The 21,125-nt window shown below is 41.4% G+C and overlaps 1 protein-coding gene across 5 annotated transcripts in view; it reads left to right on the top strand.

Annotated features, from left to right (window-relative positions):
- Window positions 1-21,125, top strand: part of NLGN1 (neuroligin 1) — a 1,028,692-nt gene that overhangs the window by 522,991 nt on the left and 484,576 nt on the right. The window lies entirely within an intron of this gene.

The following is a 21,125-nucleotide window of genomic DNA, read 5'->3' as shown; positions in this document are numbered from 1 at the left end:
TTAATAGGAGCTCATGTATGTCTCTGTGTATATGAATGAGTAAATAAATGAAAGGAGGAAACAACATACTAAACATGATGCCGAGAAAGTATCCATGTGATTGTTATAATTTATTATGAGTAAAAGTTTTCCGATATCAATGAATTTAGGAGGGACTTTAAAGTCAACTGTTTTTTGAACTTCGTGTGTGTCTATCTCAAACTTGAAGCCATTGCAGTAGCCGATTGACTTATTTGTTTTCAACAACTCTTGATCTTTGGAAGCATAGCAATGGAAGAAACCACCCTTCAATAAAGACATGTCTTGCTTTTTTCTCTAAGAGTGCCCCTTACCCTGGCAGAGGCACTCTGTGGCAGTAGTGTTAGATAGTTAGGCAACCTCTGAGAATGGCACGCTCTGATAATTGGACATAATAGAGTGTAAGTGATTCCAGATTCCTTTAGACATTTTGGACGTCTTCACGGGCGAGAGAGGTGAACATGAAGAAGGGCTAATATTAGAAAACTAACCGTTCAGAACCATCGCTTTCACACTGTGAGTTTTTGATGCTTTTGGCTGTCTTAGGCACACATCTCCCAACAGTATGTGTTCTTAGTTCTTAGATGTCTAGCAGAGTTGTAACAGAAATGCAGAGGTAAGAAATCTAAATTCAGGGGAGGAGCCCTGATTGTCTAGTGGCTACCACACTGCATGAAACCACCAGTCGCCCCTCAGAAGAAAGATGAGGCTTTCTACTCCCGTAAGGACTTCCTCTCCCAAGCCCACAGGGCCAGTTATAGCCGGTCCCATAGCATCACTATGAATCAGAATTGACCCAAAGGCAGGGCAATTTCAACGGGAGCACTTTCTCTCCCTATTGGTTCTGGGGAAAGCCCCCCCTATCTTTCACCAACTGATTGAAAAACTAGAATTACAGTAATTGTCAAAGATGTGTTTTTTTTGATGCAGTGTCTCATTGTTATTTTAAAAATCCCAACTAGAAATCTAAACTCACTGCCATCAGTGAATTATGACTCATAGTGTCCCTTTTCTGAGACTGTCCCTCTTGGTGGTAGAAAGCCTTTTGTTTCTCCCCGCCACCCCGCTGCAGAGCAGCTGGTGGTTGTACACTACTAACCTCTATGAGTCAGACTACAGTTGATGGCAATGGGTTTGGCTTGGAAGACTGATCTAAAGGAGCCTTGGTGGTACTGTGTGATAAGCTATGGTCTAACAGTGAAGTCGTTCGTTCAACCTTTCAGCAGCTCCATAGAAGAAAGACCAGGCTACTTGCTCTTGTAAATATTTATAGTTTAGCAACCATAAGCAACAGTCTTACTCTAACTATAGGATCCCTGTGAGTAAAAATTAACTCCATGGCTGTTGGCTTGACTGCTTAGTTTCCTAATGGTCTATCTGTAAAGAAGGAGCCTGACGGCATAGTGGGCACAAGTTGGGCTACTCACGACAAGTTCAGTAGTTCTGAGCCACCCACTGGCCCATGAACGAGAGGTGAGGCTTTCTGTTGCCATAAAGATGTATGCAAGTCCACAGGGGCGGTTCGACTCTGTCCTACAGGGTCACTGTGAGTTGGAGTCAACTCTAGAGCAGTAAGTAAATAAGTTGAAATAACATTTAAACTGAGCTAGGAAATTTGTTCGTTTCCACTTGAAATGGGAAATATAGAACTTAGAAAATATATATTTGAATGTCAAGCATGTGCTTCATTCTGGAGAGTATAAAATGAGAAAAAAAACAAACAAACTTAGATATCTTTTCTGACAATGTTGCTCCGTTATAATCTGTGAAAACAATCGGAGAAGATGGACTATAAGACGATGAACACAGCATCGTGCTTAGAAGAAGGTTTATTAACAACCTGTGTGATATGCAGATGATAAAACCTAACCTCACCTGCTGAAAGGGAGGGGGGATGGAAGCCCTGGCTGATGGAAATCCAAGACTGCAGCCTGTAGTGCGGATGACAACTCACCGTATAGCAAGCAAAAACCATGCTAACTGATGACATCGTGAGCATCTGATCAACTGCAGCAGGGTTGAAACTGCCAAGGATTTGTTTTTGCTTGGGACCCCGATCAATGCTCCTGGAAGCAACATCCAATAAACCAAATGACGTATTTCATTGGTGAATCAGTTGCACAAGCCTTCTTTAATGTGTTGAAGAGCAAGGATGTCGCTTTGAAGACTAATGCCCAACTGACCCAGACGACAGTGTTTCCAATCACCTTCTATCCATGTAACCGTCGGGCGGTGAATAAGGCCGACCTCAGAAGAACTGATGTATTAAAGTTACAGCCACGGAGACTGAAAGTAGCTTGGAGTGACAGAAGAATAAGCAAAACTGTGTTGGAATAAGTACTGTCTGGATGCTGCAAAGAAGCAAGGATGGCAAGAATTTGCCTCTTGTTATTTGGACGTTTTGTCAGGAGGCGCAGCTGTATATACATGGACCTCGTGGTAAAGTACAAGGTGAGAGAAAAAGAAGAAGATCTTGACAAGATGCTAAGGGTCAGAGAAAAAGAATACCTTGATGGATGGATGGGCACAGTGGCTGCAACTGTGGGCTGAAGCGGAACAATCGTGAGGAAGACTCAGGACTTATGTTATCAATCAAGTGGCTGTGAGTCAAAGCTGAATGGACAGCACTTCACCACAAAAGCTGTTTTATTAGCTCCATGTATAGCATAATTGTTTTCTGACTCAAACCAATTAACTATGCCCATTAATGTTCAATGGCTGCTGATGACACTTAGGACTATAATATTGACAAACGCATCTATTTATTCAAACAAAACCCCCAAAAGAAAACAAATTTACTGCTGTTGAGCCATACTTATGCATAGTGACCCTATTGGACACAGTAGAACTGATCCATAGTATGTCTGAGACTGCACATCTTTACAGACTAGGACTTCCACGTCTGTATCCTGTGGAGCAGAGCGGGAGGACTCTCACTGCCAACCTGGACATTAGGAGGCGGACACAACCCACTGTGCCATCACGGATCTTGATTCTCTTTTTCGTATTAGTAAAATGGGAAAGTGTATTTGAAACCCTTCGCTGCGCCATTGAAAGATTAAAAACTGTCATTCCATACCTGAGGACACAAGCACATTGATATAGCAGCAAGTCCCCTTTCCATGTTTTCAATCTTTCTTTGAATGGAAATGTCTAATCCTGATGAATGTTCTTGTGCTTGAGTGTATATTGAGGAGCCCTGATGATGTAGTGGTTGCACGTTGGCCTGAGATCCACAAGGTCAGCAGTTTGAACTCATCAGCAGCTCCGAGGGAAAAAAAACTGAGCATTCTATTCCAGTAAAGAGTTACAGTCTCTAAAATCCACAGGGGATCGTTATGAGTCAGCATTGACTCGATGGCAGTGAGTTTGGTTTGGGTTATACGTATGTGAGAGGTTAGATAGATAGAGCTATAGATATAGATATATTCTTTACATATAAGCGGTACAAATGGCTAAGTGCTTGACTATGAACCAAAAATGTGTAGTCCCCGCCTTGAGTACCCTGTGGAGCAATTCTGCCCGGCATGCATAGGGTCACCAGGAATCATAAAGCACTCAACGGAAACAGGTTTGACTTTAGTCTTTGCACATCCCATAAACTAGACATTATTTGGGGATCTTTTTTTATTAAATCAAAAGGATCATTAGGAAATAAACCATCTTAGGATGTCCCTTGTGTTTTATAGCGTTAACTCGAAATTTTTGTTTGTAATGTCTTATTAACTTACATTGCCTTTGGAAGGAAATCTCTGCTCTGTAATTGACAGGAATTCTCTGGGGAGGTACAATTATAAATAGCTGTTAAAAAAACCAAAAAACTGAAGACAGAAAAGTAAGGTAGGAGGAATCAACTTTAATCGAACCTTGTTTCCCATAGCCTGATTTCCATTCTAGAGATGCTCAAATGACCTCTCCTCGTCTTAAAATTGTGTCCTACATGCTATTTGTAATGAGGCACTCTAAGAATATAGGTGCTTTGAGATTGATTATGTGCCCTACATCTGTTCATAGTGATTTTCAAGTAAGAAAAATAAGTGTTAAACTTTCTACATTGTCTGCTAACATATTGTTAGCAGTGAATGATGGGAAGTACTGTTTTAGGTTACATAAGAAGGACCTGTAAAATTAGAATGAGTTAAAATTTTTATATCAACATACTTATATGCATGGATATGTGCATAATTATTTATTATGCCATTATATAGGTTCTGCCTCATCGGGTCCTCTATAGGATGTTTAAGCTTGTGGTTAGTAATTCAGTGCCTGGTCTTCAGCATCACCAGGACATGCATTTATGTATGTACATACACATGCATGTATCTACCTATCTATCTACCTATCAAACCCATGCCTTAGAATTTTTTCTGAATCATGTGCACTGCCTTTCGTCCTTTGCAATAAAAGCAGGGAGCCCATATCTGACCTCCTCTGACCTCTCTATTTCTGTGAGAGAGAGAGGTCAGACCTGCCCCGACATTCCATCCATCTGTACCAATCTCTTCCGACACCAGCCACAGCATTCTTCAATGCTGAGTTTGATCATTTGTTCACTAAGTTAACAGGTCACCACCAGGCAAGATCACCAAAATGGGGAATACAATTATTGGTCCACACCAATACTTCTCCAAGAAACTTGGCAGCCAAGCTTCTCTCTGCCCCTCTCAGCCATGTGGTACCTTGGCCTTTGCCTTCATGGGCCAAGAAACCAGGTGGTTGGTCTGGCTCACAGTTCCCTAGTGTTGGGTCGGATGAGGCAAAGGTACCCTATAGCCTTTGGGCTGCTCATCAGAGCCTCTATGCCGAGGTCTCTAAGTGCATCTGGTCTCACTTCAGACAGAAACCTTGGACGTGCTCCTCCACTGATCTGCGGCCGTTTCTCTCTTGGTCCAGTGTACACAGAGGAAAGGCTTTGATGGAGGGGTGGGATTGGTCTTTTAGCCAACATACCCCAAAGGAACGTAGAGAACAGCGTCTTACATGTCACACTTTCCAGAAAAGTCGTCTTAAAGATATACATCCCATCTTAATCCTGTAGCAGAGCACATCCATAAAAGTGGGATGACAGCCACAGGTCCGTGATTATAGTACATCACATAAGGAATGATGGCTTGGAGGGCCATATGACTTGACCACATCTCGCCTTCATGCTACTCTGTGAGTTGGAACCATGAACCTCAGGTTCATAAACTCAAATGAACTCACAGCCATCAAGTCACTCTGACTCCTAGCAACCCTCTGGGGAGTTCCTGAGACTGCAACTCTTTTCTGGAAGAATAAACATCATCTTTCTCCCAAGGAGCACCTGGTGTTTTCGGTTGGCTCATCTTGCGATTAGCCACTTAATGTGTCACCACGATGCCACCAGGGCACCCTGGATAGTCCACATAAAAAGATCATAAAATATTTCACTAATTATTTATCTTTGATTAAATCCTATGTAGTGTCCCTTGGCATGCACATGTGTGTATTCAGTTGCTTTTTCACATGAAGACAAAGGATATTGAAATAATAAATTAAACTGTGTCTGGGTTGGTATCAGCTTCCCTCGGCCATCACAAAGATGAAATAATCAATATTTGTTATTGCCATTTTTAAGACATCGGTTATTCATCTCCTTTGATATCTGTAGTCTTTAAACATTGTCTTTTATAAAGCCATTAGATACTATTCAAGAACAGTGTTATCCACCTTTCTTATCTGCATGGCTTGTCATGTTTTAGAAACTATTATGGGGGACTGTCCTACCATTTCTTGCCTCACAGGGGCTCTAGACTTCCAAAGAGTTTAGAAACCAGACCTTATACTTCATTCGTCAATTTTTTTAAGGCCCCATTTACTCTCTGAGCGAATCATTTGTATTGTAAAGACAAAGTGTGCATTAAATCTAAACTCGCCCCTCCACTTTCACAATTTTCAAGTGTGCGTTCCATAGACACTAATTGCATTCGGTTGGTTGGGCAACCTCTACCTCTCTTTCCAAATGTTTTCCTCAGCCTTAGTTATTATGAAACACATTTGTTAAAGTCATCTAAAATTCTGTTGAAAATCTTAGAAGTTAAAAAAAGACTGGAAAAATGTCATCTGATTCCCACTCCCTAACTCCCTGCAATTCTAAAGGTTCTGGAATTGATTAAAGGAGGCAGAGTTCTAGCTACTAACTTAAGTTGCTAATAATCTTAATACGACTATCCTCTCGTTAGTTTAAAAGTCACACAAAGCAATCACTTTTTCAAAATACATTAGGGAGCATAGTTTTGCATTGAAAACATAACAAGTCCTAAGAGGAATCTTTCCAAGATTACCATTGCTTTAATAACATTATTATTTTTAATAATAGCCTTATTTTTTTCTTCTTTAGAAATTAGAAATCTGCATTTATAAAATGTCAACCAGTAGATTCAACAGTAACATCATAAACAAACAAAACAAACCCACTCTACCCCTCACCACCACCATTAAAATATAGGTCCTTTTAAAGAAAATAATTTATAAACTTGAAATGGAACTTTCTAAATGACTTTGAACTGATCTTCTACCTGGATCCTGCTGCTTAAAATAATGAGGCTTTTCCTTGTGTATAAGGAATGATTATTAAAAGTGAATTTGGAACATGCTAGCATATATGATTTACATGCATGAGGTCCACTCACTGCCATGAATTCAGTTCTGACTCTTAACAATCCAATAGGACCAGGTAGAATTACCCCTGTGGGTTTCTGAGATTGTAGATTCTTTGCAAATTTTCCACATGCAGTGGCTGGTGTTTTCAAACTGCTAACCTTGTGGTTAACCATCCAAAGTTTCATGCACCAAGCCATACGTGAGGCAGATAATACAATCCTTGTGAATTACAAAGCCCTCATTATTCCCTCTCAGGACTCTCACTTGTAAGCCTACCCAAACCTCCCATTCCCAACAATTGATTTAATATTAGATATCCTAAAGCACAAAAAATCGTGATGCTCTTTCCAGCTCTCAGAAGTGAGTTAAATCTCATTGGATATATTTTTGTATTGTGCTCATTTAAGACATACAAACCCTTTGAAAACATCATAAATGTATAGAACATTTATGATTTTGACTAATGTATCTGAGGCTCCTGAACTTCTACCTAAAATAAATAATATGTCAGGGAATGTGTGTGTTGGTGTTTTCCAACTCTTATGTATTTACCTGATTTTTTTAGATGTTTAAGAGTACAAATATTTATTGTACAGATAGTGGAACTCTGTAGCCTGCCAATTAAAGCCAAGACTCAGAGGGTCCCATACATTGCTCTCTTTGTCATTTACTCGAGGACTGTTGACAAATCTCCATTTACAAGACATGCCAAAAGACAGGCTATTCATGATATAGTTATTAACAGATTGATTTGACTGGAATGTTTCTGTTATTAGCATAGAATGCTACATTCCAAAACCACTGTGTACTTTTGGGGGGGAGGGGTGGGGGCTTGTTTGTCTCTATTCAATATTTGTATGCAGAATGATTTTGAAACTAAAATTGAAGGCTTCTAATTCCATTGCAGAATGACAGCCATGTATTTCCAGAAGTGTATGAACATTTTGATATGAAACTGTTATTTCTCATCTGAAGTCATAATTGTGCAGCGCGAAAGTAGGCCACGGGAATGAATGATAATAATAATTTCCTTTTTGAGATCATAGCAATAACAAGCATAATTTTCAGTGATGCATACAAGCAAAAAGAGCTTTGCCTGTAGGCGGTAGGACAAGATGGTTATTGGGGGGACGCCACTGGGGAATTGCTGACATGTGGGTTGCCCACTTTTGCTTCCGTCTTGCCTCCCTGACCTAACAGTCTATGTAAAAGTAGCCTCTAGTCAGATTCCTGCCACGGTTTTGCTCGACACTGTGACAAAGAGAACAAACCAGAGGTCAAAGCCAGAATCCCAGAAGGTTAATACCTGTTAGTCCCCAGCATGGTGGCAGACCATTTAGTTGTGACATGTCGTTTTTAAAGCAATCTGTTTCCTGTCAGAAGAATCCATTTCTCTGGGTTGTCAAGAAGTGAAAACGAGGTTTTGCTCCTGTTAAACGATGTTTAACAAACCCCATCCAGCTTATTTAAAGAAGGTCCCTACGATGGCCGAGGCTGAAAGCCCATGGAAAGGGCAATAGAACGCAGCAAACAGAAAATCTGGCAAAGATCACGATAGCGTGTTAGGCAGCCAGAAGCACTTATAAGGCGAGTTGTATTGATTTACCAAAAAAAAATTGTTTAATTCATATATGTCCCATAAAATGCACATTTTTCTAAAGCAACAGGGTGCATACATTTATATATTTAAAAGCACCGTGACCAAGGTCTGTCCTGAAGATTGAGGGGGTGGGTGAGAGAAGGTAGAGAAGCAAGAAATAATTTCCAAATTATAGAGTTAAGTAGAGATTTTTGCCAAGAATAAAAGCCCGTTGCTGTGTATTTCCAAGTGTGTGTGCACAAGCGCATGCCTCCGTATTGATTAGGTAGGGTTACATGCATTCATTTAGGTACTGTACCATTTTTTGGATAAAGCTCTCCTGGCGCAAATGCTACCTTTATCTACTCACAGAAATAGTGGGGACTCAAGACCACCAGTAGCTCCGCAGGAGGAAAACCTGGCTATCTACCCAAGGAGAGATTGTTGTATCATTGATTCACTTCCAACTCACCGCTGCACTGGGGGACAAGGAAGAATGGACCCACGTGGTTTTTTAGGTCTTAGGGCAGCAGGAGGAGCTCGGGTGGTGCCGTAGTTAACTACTCTGCTCTTCACAGAAAGGTCGGAGGTCCCCATCCGTCATGTAGAGGGACAATGTGGCAGTAGTATTCACAAGCATTGAGAGCCAGGGGAGGTTCCGCTCTGTCCTAGATTATCAATAAGACTCCAAAGCAACTGGACCCTAACGGGTTGGGTTTGTCATTTGGGTAGGGGAGGAGATCACCAAGTGTTTTCTCTTGGGTAGCCGCTGGTCGAGTCAAACCAGCAATGTTTCTGGTGAGGAGTCAAGGGCATAAACCACGGTGCTTCTTGAACTCCCTCCTGCCTCGGGAACCCTAGGGGACAGTGCTCCTCAGCCCTACAGGGTTGCTCTGTGTTGTCAGCAACAGGACAGCACACAGCCTCCGCAAGCAGCTTCTGGGGACCCAATACTTCCTCCAATGACTCCATTTAGGTGTCAAGAGTAAAAAGGAGGGATATGGAAGCATACAGTTGTTCTCTTTAAGATTCAATTATCGGGTCTTAAAGGCTTGAAGATAAACACGCAGCCATCTAGCTGAGAAGCAACAAAGCCCACATGGAAGGAGCACACCAGCCTGTGTGATCATGAGGTGTCCACGGGATCAGGTATCAGACATCATATACCCAGAATTAAAAAAACCATATCGATGGGAAGGAGGGGTTGGAGTGGAAACCCAAAGCCCATCTGTAGACAATTGGACATCCTGTTACAGAGGGGGTCACAAGGAATAGATGAGCCAGTCAGGGTGCATTGTAGCACCAACGAAACACACACCTTTCCTCTAGCTCTTTAATTTCTCCCCACCCCCACTATCATGACCCCAATTCTACTTTACAAATCCGGCTGGACCAGAGTATGTATACTGGTTACAGATAACAGCTCACAACACAAGGAATCCAGGACAGATAACCCCTCGGGACCAATAATGAGAATAGTGATACCAGGAGGTAGGGGGGCATTCACAATGATTGACGTATAACCCCCTCCCAGGGGGACAGACAACAGAAATGTGGGTGAAGCGAGACAGTGGCTGGTGTAAAACATTAAAAAATAATTATTTATAAATTATCAAGGGTTCATGAAGGAGGGAGGGGAAGGGAGGGAGTGGTGAGGGGATAAGTTGCTGATACCAAGGGATCAAGTAGAAAGAAAATTTTTTTGAAAAATGATGATAGCAATATATATACAAATGTGCTTGACATGCTGGATGGATGGATGGATTGTGATAAGAGCTGCAAGAGCCCCAGATAAAATGATTTTTTAAAAAAGATACTATCATCTATTAACTTGGTCTGTGAAGGGCAAGTCCCTTATTAACAAAGAAGAAGAAGATACTGCTGTTTACACAGGCAACTGACTCTCTTTTAGGTGTTCAAGCCATACTGTCAAGCCCAGGAAATGTTCCCTCTGTCGTTTTTCAGCTCCTAGTGAGAAGTTTATTCACCATCACCCTCTCACATGCATTTGGTTCCTAGCTGACCAACAGAAAGTGTTTGTGAACCAGCTGCTTGCATCTGTCAAAGCCTGGCCTTTGGTAAAGATTCATTTGCAGAAGCAGAACGAAATATAACTGGCCTTTATGGGCATCGCATTAGTATCCCGCACACAGAGTGTTCAGCTCCCTTACTTTTGAACCCTTTTCCCTGACCCCAAACAAAGGCATCCTGGCAACACAAATGTGCAAAAGATGGTCGTTTATAGAAACAGAGAGAGATACAAAGGTATAGCATTGGGAGAAAATTGTTACTGCACTCTGATCTTGAGGAAAATTGATTTATTATTATGAAGTAACAAAGTACTCTTAAGGCTAACACCTTTTTTTCCCTACTTCAACCTGACAAAAAGGTTTACTTCCAAGTTATAAACCCATCCAAAGCCTGACCTCTAATGGAGCGCACCTTCACATAAGACAAAAGATGCCACTGTGCTAGTAAGAGCTTCATTAACATGTGGCTGTGATCTCTGGATGGTGGCAGCTTCCAATGACTAATTGAAAAGGAATTAGTGCACCTTTAATGAGAGTTCAATTAACTGATTATTTTTTTAGGGGGGAAAAAACCTAAAAGGAAATTAAATATTGAGTTCTTCATCAATGAGTGTTTATCTTGAAGGGAATGATGTATGAACTGGGGGAGAAAATAGTGAAAATCGCCAGGCCTGTCCTCCTTCCTTTTTATTTGTATTGCTAAGTAGCCATTATCACCCAGCAGGGCCATTTCTCTGCCAAAGGTTATTTCTGGCGGGAACTGGGATGACCCAAGAGCACATGTCCCATACAACACAGAGAGAGTTTAAGAGTTGGCAGGGAAGACCTGTAAAGCAGCCTGAACTTTTTGAGCCAATAATAATAATTATCCAGTGCTCCTGACGTAAACTGCATGGATCATATACAGTGACCTAGACGGTGCACATCTTGGCCTCTCAGTTCCCACATGAGCAACTCCGGGCTGGGAGCAGTATCTCCCTATATTGTCTTTAAGTTAACGTGCGATTGTGTTGGATTTTTCAAATCTTCTGCATAGTCAGAGGACCCGCTTAGACATTTCTACTCAAGCCATGATGCCTGCTGCATTGACTCCACAGGCAGCCCTAACCCCTTCCCTCTTTACCATGCGTGTGACCTTGTATGCCTTGGCTTTTGTTCTCTCTGCCTAGTCTACTATTTTTCTTTGTTCTCAATTGCATGCTTTCTAGACGAGAGCTAAGTCAACATTACAAAGTGGGGACAATCTGCTCCTGACCCATATCCAGGGCTGTTTGTCACAATCCCCAGCCCAATCCTGAATCTTACCAGGACACAGGTGGGCAGTGGCTCCTACTGAGAGACCCTGGGGACTTCCCTCATGTCCAACACCTTCGAATTCAGAAGGGTTGGTCCTTCCCCACACCCGTGCTCAAGTAAAATTGAATTCGACTGTCCCTAAATTTGCCCTCCAGCCCTGTCCTCATCAAGCCCCAAGAATGCCCATCATGCAGAAAAGACAAAATTGCTGCTAGCACACTCCCTCCCACCTTGCAGTGAGTAATAAATACTTGATGAACGAATATGCAGGAAAGTGCCCTAAATGGCAGTGCACATATTCTACAGCTAAGGTCAGAGTGATTATGTTTCTGGAAGCAGGGAAGTAATTGTGGCCAGAAGAATCAGTGTTCTACATAAGCACATAAGCGAAGTGGTTTTGTTTCTTGCAAGGGGTTGATACTTGAGAGAATCTACTTACACTTTTTAAAGTGACTTTTTACAAGTGTATTTTATAAAAAAAAAAGGGGGGGGGGTTTATGTTATTTAAACAAGAAGGATTTTCCACACATATTACCTTTTTTTTTTGCAATCCCCTTAGATTTATGTATTTTCATATGCATTCCCAATTTCGCTCTGGGCCTGTGAACTACTCTCTAATTTTCTTTTTCTTTTTAAAAATCAATTTGTTGGGGCCTCTCACAGCTCTCATAACATTCCATACATCAATTGTATCAAGTACATTTGTACATATGTTGCCATCATCATTTTCTAAACATTTACTTCCTATTTCAGCCCTGGGTATCAGCTCCTTTTTTTTCCTTCCCTGCTCCCCTCCCTCCCACCCTCGCAACCCATTGATAAATTATAAATTATTATTGTTTTCATATCTTACAACGACCACGGTCTCCCTTCCCCCACGTTTCTGTGGCCCATCCCTCTGAGGTGGGGAGGAGAAGGGGGGTTATGCGTTGATCATTGTAATCGGTTCCCCATTCATTTCTAAGTTTCTTATGTTGTTTCCTCCAAATACTTTCTGCCATCTGCGCTAATAGTTGTTATTTTATATTAAAAAAAAAAACACGTTCTAAGTGTGGGCTGATAAGATGAAGGTGGGCCGGGACTAAACATTTTTGATATGTTGATTTTGGTGATATGTGAGCAGACCAAGTCTCAGAAAATGTAGTTCAATCTCCTTGGGCTGACAAGCATCAGCACCATATGCAGAACAAGAAATGACAGTTCCTGAACGTATATCCAAGTGACCATTGTAATACTGCATTCCAGAACACTGGCCAGGAGTTTCACGAGCTGAGCATTGTCGGCTTCCTAACCAGCTCTTTCTCCCCAGTGATGTTCAGGAGCTACTAAAAGAGAAAATGTGCAGAAGCTGAGGGAGATGGCTGCCATTAATAGAAGGGAGAGGAGAGAGAGGAATGGCCAGAGGGGGATAAAGTAGCCCCGTGGTTACTTGGAAGAGACTGCTCTTGACAGCCATTGCAGTAGGTGGCAATATTGTACTACCTTGGAGCGTTTAGGAAGCATTTTCATCTCGGATGTTAATCTGTGACAGAGCTATGAAGTAACTTTTAGATATCTATTAACTACAGTCATTTAACCCAGCATGAGAACCAGACAAGGAAGCAGGCCTCTCTTGTCCACCTCTCTGAGAAGCCAGACCCAGAAATCCAAGAACTCTTTGGCACTCTGCCTGATGTCTCAGAGCTCCTCAAACTGAACATGTCCCGAACTGTAGAGATGATGATGTTACAAAGCCTGATACAAAATCATAGAAACTTTCATGAGACAAAAGTATCAAAATGTGAAGTGACTATTGGTGGACATAGCCTACACGTCTGAAGACACTCTTTCCATCTCTCTAACCCTTCCCTGTCGAATCCTAGGATTTTTGCACCATGTCCAAACGGCAATTGGGGCATGCTGGAGAGGCACAAGTTGGATTCTTTCCCATGATTCTTGAGTTTGGGGAACAAGATCAGAGATGTAGGTAGATGAAGTAAAGTGTCCCAATAAAATATTTAGAGGCACTAGACCTTGCCACCCAGCATACACAGGAGCATGACTGTGGTTGGTTAAAAACAAAATAATAATATAAAAAATCCTCAGTACAATTTTCCTGGCCTTTTCCTCACTGATACGGATTTTAGTTTTTATAAAACTTTGGTCAGAAACTGCCAAGAAGCCCCGACTCTACCGTGGGATAAGCATTGGCCTGGCAATCCCGTAGTCTCTCCAAGGGGACAAAAATGAGGCTCTCTGCGTTGGTCAAGGTTCGAAAGCCTCAGAAACCCTACATTGGGTTGTGATGAGTCAGAATTGATTCACTGGCACTAGGTGGGTTTCAGCAAGCACCCCTAATCATTCTGTACCTTTTTATAATAATCTGTGAAGGTTACTCCCTCGTAGTTCCTGAAAAGTGTGACTCTAATCTTCTGAGCTGACTTCTCTGTCTTCAATTTAACTGGCCTAGCAGATTCTTGCAGAAGCCACTGTTCTGAGTGGACTATTTTTAAATCTACCCTAAGGAGACCCTTCAGCCAATTGTATTACTGAAGGATTTGTCTGCAGGTCTCCACTGATTTTAGAGACATGTTTAAACACATATTATTTAGACTAAACCTGTGTGTATGTGAAACAGAATCCTAGTAGCAAATTTAAAAAAATACAACAAACATCCCCTCTTATTTGCTTCCATCCCTCTTCATCTCTTTATGTTTACTTTTGTAAATTAAAGACACGACCATATACCAGTGACTCAAGCCAAGAACTTAGGTGTGAGAGCCTTCGGAAGTCACTGACGTAGTGGTTAAGGATGTAAGTTTTGAAGTAAAACTCAGGTCATTGGTCAGGAATTGAGTTTCAGTTGCGATACTAGCTACGCAGCATGAGAAAGTTGTTGAAGGTCTTCAAGTTTCAGCTCGTCGTTTCTGTAAGAATGTATGCAACAGGTGGACCTTCTGCATAGTGTTATTGTGCCTGCTGGATGACGTAATCCAACTAAAGTGCTTGGCACAGTGACTACCATAGGAAGACCCAGCCAAAAATGCTCATGACGATGATGATGGATAAGCCTTGACAGCTTCCTTAATGATTTTTCATCCAAATAGTCATCAAATCCTCTGTGTTCTGTAAACTAGATCCTTTGACTTCCCCTTTTACCATAAACTCAATTTACCTTTCATATGTCCTGATGGGAGTAGTTCCCAATTTACACCAGGGTTACTCTCTGATGACTCCCCTTAGTCAGTTATGCCCGAAATTGAACACTTCCTTTTTTTGGTGTTCGTTGTTATTGCCTTTTATTATCAGCATCTTTTATAAATTAGATACGTATTTGCCTTTTGCATTGGAAATGTTACACAAAAACATACAGTAAGAAGTCATATTTTTTACTAATCAAACAAAATGAAACAAAAACAACTGTCTCTTAAGTGTGGTTAGTGGTCGCTTGAATATGCCGGAAGGTCATCAGTTCTTACTAGGTGCTGTTGGGTCAGATTCCCCTCAGAGACACCCCATACAGGACAGGAGGAAACATTGACAGATCAGCACTGTGCTCTCAATGGTTGTTAGGGGTGATCCCGTTGTTGCAGCCACGGGTCAGACCATCTTGTTGAAGAGTGTCCTCTTTTACCAAGCACGGCGCCCTTCTCCAAGAATGAGTCCCTCCATGGAGCATGTCCTAAGTACTTGATATGAAGCCACTCCATGCTCACTTCTTTTTTTTTTAATTGTCTTATTAGGGGCTCATACAACTCTTCCCACAATCCATACATACCCCAATTGTGTAAAGCATATTTGTACATTCATTGCCCCCATCATTGTCAAAACATTTGCTCCCCACCTAAGCTCCTGGCATCAGCTCCCCGTTTCTTGCCCTCCCTCCCCACTCTGAGGGGCATTCCAGCTGCCCTTCTTCGGAAACAGATGTTTGTTCTTTGGCGGTCCATGCCACTTTCACCATTCTTCGCCGGCACTGTATTTCAAATGCCTCGATTCTTCCTTGGTCTTCTTCATTCGGTGTGCAACTTCCACATGCATATGACGCCATTGTCAAGGCCATGGCTTGGGTCAGGCATACCTTAGTTCCCAAAGAAACGTTTTTGCACCACTACCTTAAACTGAGGTAGAAATACTTGGTGTCTTCGCTCAACCGTTGTTTGGACACCTTGCTATTACCCTCATTAGCTTCTCCAAATCGACGTGAAACAGACAACCTGCATTGGTGTCCATGGCAGCCTTTAGAACCTACAAATTAAAAATTCAAGTACAGTGAACCCTCGTTTATCACGGTTAATCGGTTCTAGACCCTACCGTGATCAATGAAATTCCGCGAAGTAGGATTCCTTATTTGTAAATCAAATATTTTCGTAGTTAGAGCATAGAGGACATGAAAAAACACCCTTTAGTTACCATTACACTCGTATTACCCAATTTATTAAACGAAAAAGGGAAAATACAGTAAAACATTTTGGATGTTACAATTATCATTTATTATTTATTATATTATTTATGGCATCTAGTTTACAGTATTACATATTTCACATACAGTATTATTATACATAGTTCTTACAAATACTGTAATCCATAGCCTATGAAATGACTTAAGGGATGTACTCTACAGGTGGGTCACCGTCTTTTTCCTCTGAAGGAGCGGGTGTAGGCAGTGGGTGCTGTTACGCAAAAACCGCAATAGAGTGAAGCCGCGGAAGTCGAAGCGTGAAGTGGCGAGGGTTCACTGTATTAATATGAAGATTGGATGAGTTGTACAACTGCTTAAGCATGAGCTCAGTTCTCAACAGACAAGGTTTGTTGTAGTAAAAGCGATTTTGCTTTTGACAAGTGCAGCATAAATCCAGGGACAATTTACAACCTGATCTCACTGTGTCTCGGTTACATCTGTCATACTGAAATTCTCATTTGAATGAAACATAAGCAAAATGTTCTTGTTCTAACTAGTGAAGGCAAAATAACCAATAGTCATCTTACGGGTAAAAAAGCATGCTCCCTAAACTAGATATGCTTTACAGACTCAGGCCTATAAGTAGGCTAAAGAGTGGTTCCCTATTTGCCATGAACATCTACCACTCATGTTACAAATCAATACTAATAGGATAGCATGGTGCTCTTTCCACTGCTAGACTGCATGCATCCCTACAATCAATCAAATTTACATTTGTAAAAGCTACAGTGGACTGAAAACATTAATATTGGTGGGGGGTGGGGAAAGAACTGAAAAGCCACATATAAAAGAAATTCATTTTGAATTTACGCTTAAATTGCTATAATTGTAGAGAGAAAAAATCTAATAGAAGGTTGTCTTAGAAATGAGCTTTCATTGACATGTATAGGTGTTCATTTCTGTGCTAGATTACATGTAAAATATTTAACCCTCACTAAAAGGGGTGCCGTGTCAATACCTTTATTTATGAATTATTGTGTTTTGCTTCCAATGTTTTGGATTCAGTGTTTCTTCAACTTCTTAGAGAATTTCCTTTTTATTATAGGAATCTACATTTTGCAAATTTTTTTCTAATAAAGGGATCTTTCCAGTTTCTCGTTTATGTATGGGGTCAGGGCCAATCACTTTTTATTTCTATATATCAGGAAGTGATGTTCTCACGTTGGCTTCTGGCGGTTTGTTAGTGCTCATTCCCTCATGACTGTGCCAGAATGTGCCTGCATGAGTCAGATCGGCAGTAGTTACAACTTGGAAACCAACGAATGCTACAGATCATGATTCCCTCCCTAGTGAACTAATTCTAAGCAATAACCAGTATGCCCCTGATGCCAATGTCCCTCTCAAATATTACAAGGAGCCCTGGTGGTGTGGGGGATTTTGACTTGGGCTGCTAATTGCAGCCCAGTAGCTTGAACCCAACTGCATCTCCGATGATAGAGATGAAGCTATCTCTTCCTGTAAATATGTATAAGAGGGTACCCCATAAAAAAAAGAGAAAGAATAAAAAAGGAAAAGCTTAGCTCACTCCATTTTTCCCACTAGGCACGTAGCCAGCAACTAGCTCTGAGTCAGTGCACCCAGTGGCATTGCCTGGGAAGGTTCTCTCATCTTTTGTGATGGCCAATTCAAGAGAACAATGTGCAGCTATGAAATTTTGTTTCCCACTCTGGAAAAATGCCGCAGAAACTGTTGTAATATTGAACACAGCTTATAAAGGCATTGCTATGGAAAATAAGCATAGAAGTGATTTTCTCCTTTCAAAAAGGTGAAATGTCAATTGATGAGAAACCTCATGCTGGACATCTGTCCATGTCCTGAACAGATGAAAATGTTAACTTGTCCTGCATTTGGAATCTGTCCCACGTGGTCAGACTGTTCATCAAGCTTTCTCTTTAGAGGTTCTGAAGGGCTTGCATAACTGTGTGCAAGAAAAAGGCCTGATTTGTGGCAGACAAGGGACTGCTTTCGCCACCACAACAATGCACCTGCTCACACAGCCATCTCGGTGTGCCAATTTTTGGCAAACAACGGCATGCCTCTCTTGCCCCATGCACCTGACTCACCTGATTTCCCTCTGTGCTACTTCTTTTTGTTTCTGTGAATGAAGAGGGGACCGGAAGGACAGTGATTGGATGATGTAAAAGAGATGAAAAACAAAACAAACAAACAAAAAACAAACAAGGGTGGTGCTGCCCCAATCTGAACTGATGAGTTTGAAAATGTTTTGATGAATGGAATCACAGATTTGACAAATATATTAAGTGTGATGGAGAGTACTTTGAAGGTGATAAGTTTGTTTTATTTTTAAAAAATAAAATACATATCTTTGCGGGGGGAAATTCGGTTGGCGGGGTGGAGAGGGGTACCCCCTGAAAACCTCATAGCCTCCAGAGAGCATTTCTACTCCGTCCTACAGGGTTGCTTTAAGTCAAAATGGTCTCAGTGGCAGTTGGTTTGGTCTTGGGTTTGGATTGCCTCTACGACAACGTGGTTAACTGGTACACGTGGAGAATAAAGTGGATTGGGTCATGATGGTGATAGTTGTATGCATGCTTGTGTGTGTGTCTGTGTGCATTGATTTTGTTTTAAACTTAACCAGCAACTTATTCTAAACTTTCTCACTGAACTGTGGACCCCATTTATAATAGGATTGTATATATACCTTTATCATGGCATCAGCCACAAATAAGTACTGTGCTATATAGACGAGCAGACACTGAATCAACATTCTGAAAAATGCCTCATCAAGCACCCCTTAATTAAAGCTAGCCTTGAAGAATTTTAAACTAACTTAACTTTAAGGCGAAAATGAAATTGTCCTGTGGGTCATTCAGATACCTTTAAAAGACCAAAGGAAACACTAGTAACTCTCAGAAAATGTTAAGTGTTGAGATCATCCAGCTTGTTGTTATTGTTAGGTGTCATCCAGTAGCTTCAGACCCATAGTGACGCTGTACACAAAAGAACGAAACACTGCCCAGTCCTTGCCATCCTATGCTTTACCCATTGTTGCAGCCACAGTGTCCATGCATCTTACTGAAGGCTTGCCACTCCTGTATTCCCCTTCTACGTGACCACTCTGCAGAGATTGATCTCCCCTGACAACATGTCCAAAGTACTCAAAAAGAAGTCTCGCCATCCTTGCCTCTAACGAAAACTGTGGCCATGTATCTTCCAAGACAGATTTGTTTATCCTTTTAGCAGTCTATTCTATTTTCACTAGTCTTTGCTTGCCTTACATAATTCAAAGGCATCAATTCTTATTCTTGCGTATTCAGTGTCCAACCTTCACATGTGTATGAGGCAATGGAAAATACCATAGCTTGTGCCAGCTGTACCTTAGTCCTCAAAGTAACATCCTTGCTCGTCTTGTGCAGCAAGACCTAATGCAAACCGTCTTCTGATGTCTTGACTGCTGCTTCTATGAGCATTGATTGTGCACTGAGCAAGACCGTGACAACAGCAACTGTTTCCCATTTGCATTGATGTTACCTATTGGTCAAGTTGTGAAGATTTGGGTCTTCTTTGAGTTGCAATCCACACTGAAGGGTGCAAATCATCATATTTATCAATAAGCGAGCCTCCTCACTTTCAGCAAGCAAGAATGTGCCATCCACCTATTTCAGGTTTACATAAGCCTTCCTCCAATCCTGATGCACATTCTCCTTCATATAGTCCACCTTCTCTGATGATTTGCTCAGCAGACAGATTGAATAAATATGGTGAGAGGATACCACTCTGAATGCACCACTTTCCTGGTTTTAAACCATTCAGTCTGCCCTTGTTCATTTCAGAGGTGACTCTTGATCCATGTACACGTTCTGCATGAGCACAATGGTGTCCAACTTAGAAAATGGTAAAAATATCCATCTCTGAATATCTTAGCAAAATATTATAAAAAGAAGCCAATTCCATCATTCTATGTTTTCTCCTGTATTTCTCTCTTGTGTCAAATTGTTGGTTTCTACGAGGTTAGCAGAGGCAGAGAAATATTTCTGATATTGATACAAACTTAGAATTGAGTCTTCTTGTTTGCATAGTCCAAGCGTGAAGTATAGCATTTAACTTTTTAACTGGCGGAAACAAAACCAGAAAATTCAAAAATCAAAGGGAGACTAGTTTAGGAGATAAGAAAATTACATGCAGCGCATGTTTCTAAGAAGGTTTTATTAGAAAGCCGCCACACCTCTCTTTGACATATGCTCTGTGGCTGCCTTGCCAGACTCTGGACATTGTATCAGGGGGAACAGCCCCTGAAAAACAACATCATGCCTAGTAGAGTGGACGAGAGGAGGGAAGGATTGAAGAGATGGATTGACAAAGGGGCTGCTACAATGGGCTCGAGCATAGGAGAGGGGTGAGGGCTGGGGCGTATTTTGTTTTGTTCTGTAAAGGGGCCGTGTGAGTCAGAATTGACTCGATGGCACCTAACAGCAACAGCGACTTGGTTATCTTCAGGCATCAATGAGTCACTGTACCAGCAAGCGTATGGGCTGCACAACCTAAAATGTCTCATATTACCCATTTACCTAAAAAAAAAAATCAGAATGAAGCTATACTGCTGCTGTATTTAATATTTTCCTTCCATTCCTTTGACTTAAATCAAGTTAATAAGGCCAGTTTTTTCTGTTTAAGAATAACATGAAACTCTAGAAGTTAATTAGAAAATAGAAGAAAAAAGAAGATGCTTCTGCAGTCGGCTGATGTGTTAGTCTGGGTAGACTAGAGAAACAAATCCAGAGACACTCATATATGTGTAAGAGAGAGCTTTATATCAAAGAGTAATTGTACATTAAGAAAACATCCCAGCCCAGTCCAGATCAACTCCATCAGTCTGATACTAGCCCATAAGGCCAAGACCAGTCCATAATTCTATCTTTAGACTCATGCAATATGTGCAATGGAAGATCACAGGCCAGTGGGTGGGAAATTGCTGGGGTGGGTCTCCACGTGGCTCCTCCAGCTCCAGGGCTCTGGCTCCAACAGCATAGCTCCATGTGACCTGTCAGCAGGAAGAAGAAGTAGCAAGAGAGGGTTTCCTGCTTTCAGAGAGGAAGACAGTTCCTAGAATCCTCAGGAGAAAGCCATGCCTACACAAAGGCATGATTGGCCATGACCTGATTGACAGACTAAACCC

Source organism: Echinops telfairi, unplaced genomic scaffold (genome assembly GCF_000313985.2).
Source record: "Echinops telfairi isolate 266 unplaced genomic scaffold, ASM31398v2 ScPeMD7_4225;HRSCAF=4972, whole genome shotgun sequence".
NCBI classification, from domain to species: domain Eukaryota; kingdom Metazoa; phylum Chordata; class Mammalia; order Afrosoricida; family Tenrecidae; genus Echinops; species Echinops telfairi.
Note: the sequence above shows the minus strand (reverse complement) of the source record. Positions and strands in the feature narration are given on the sequence as shown.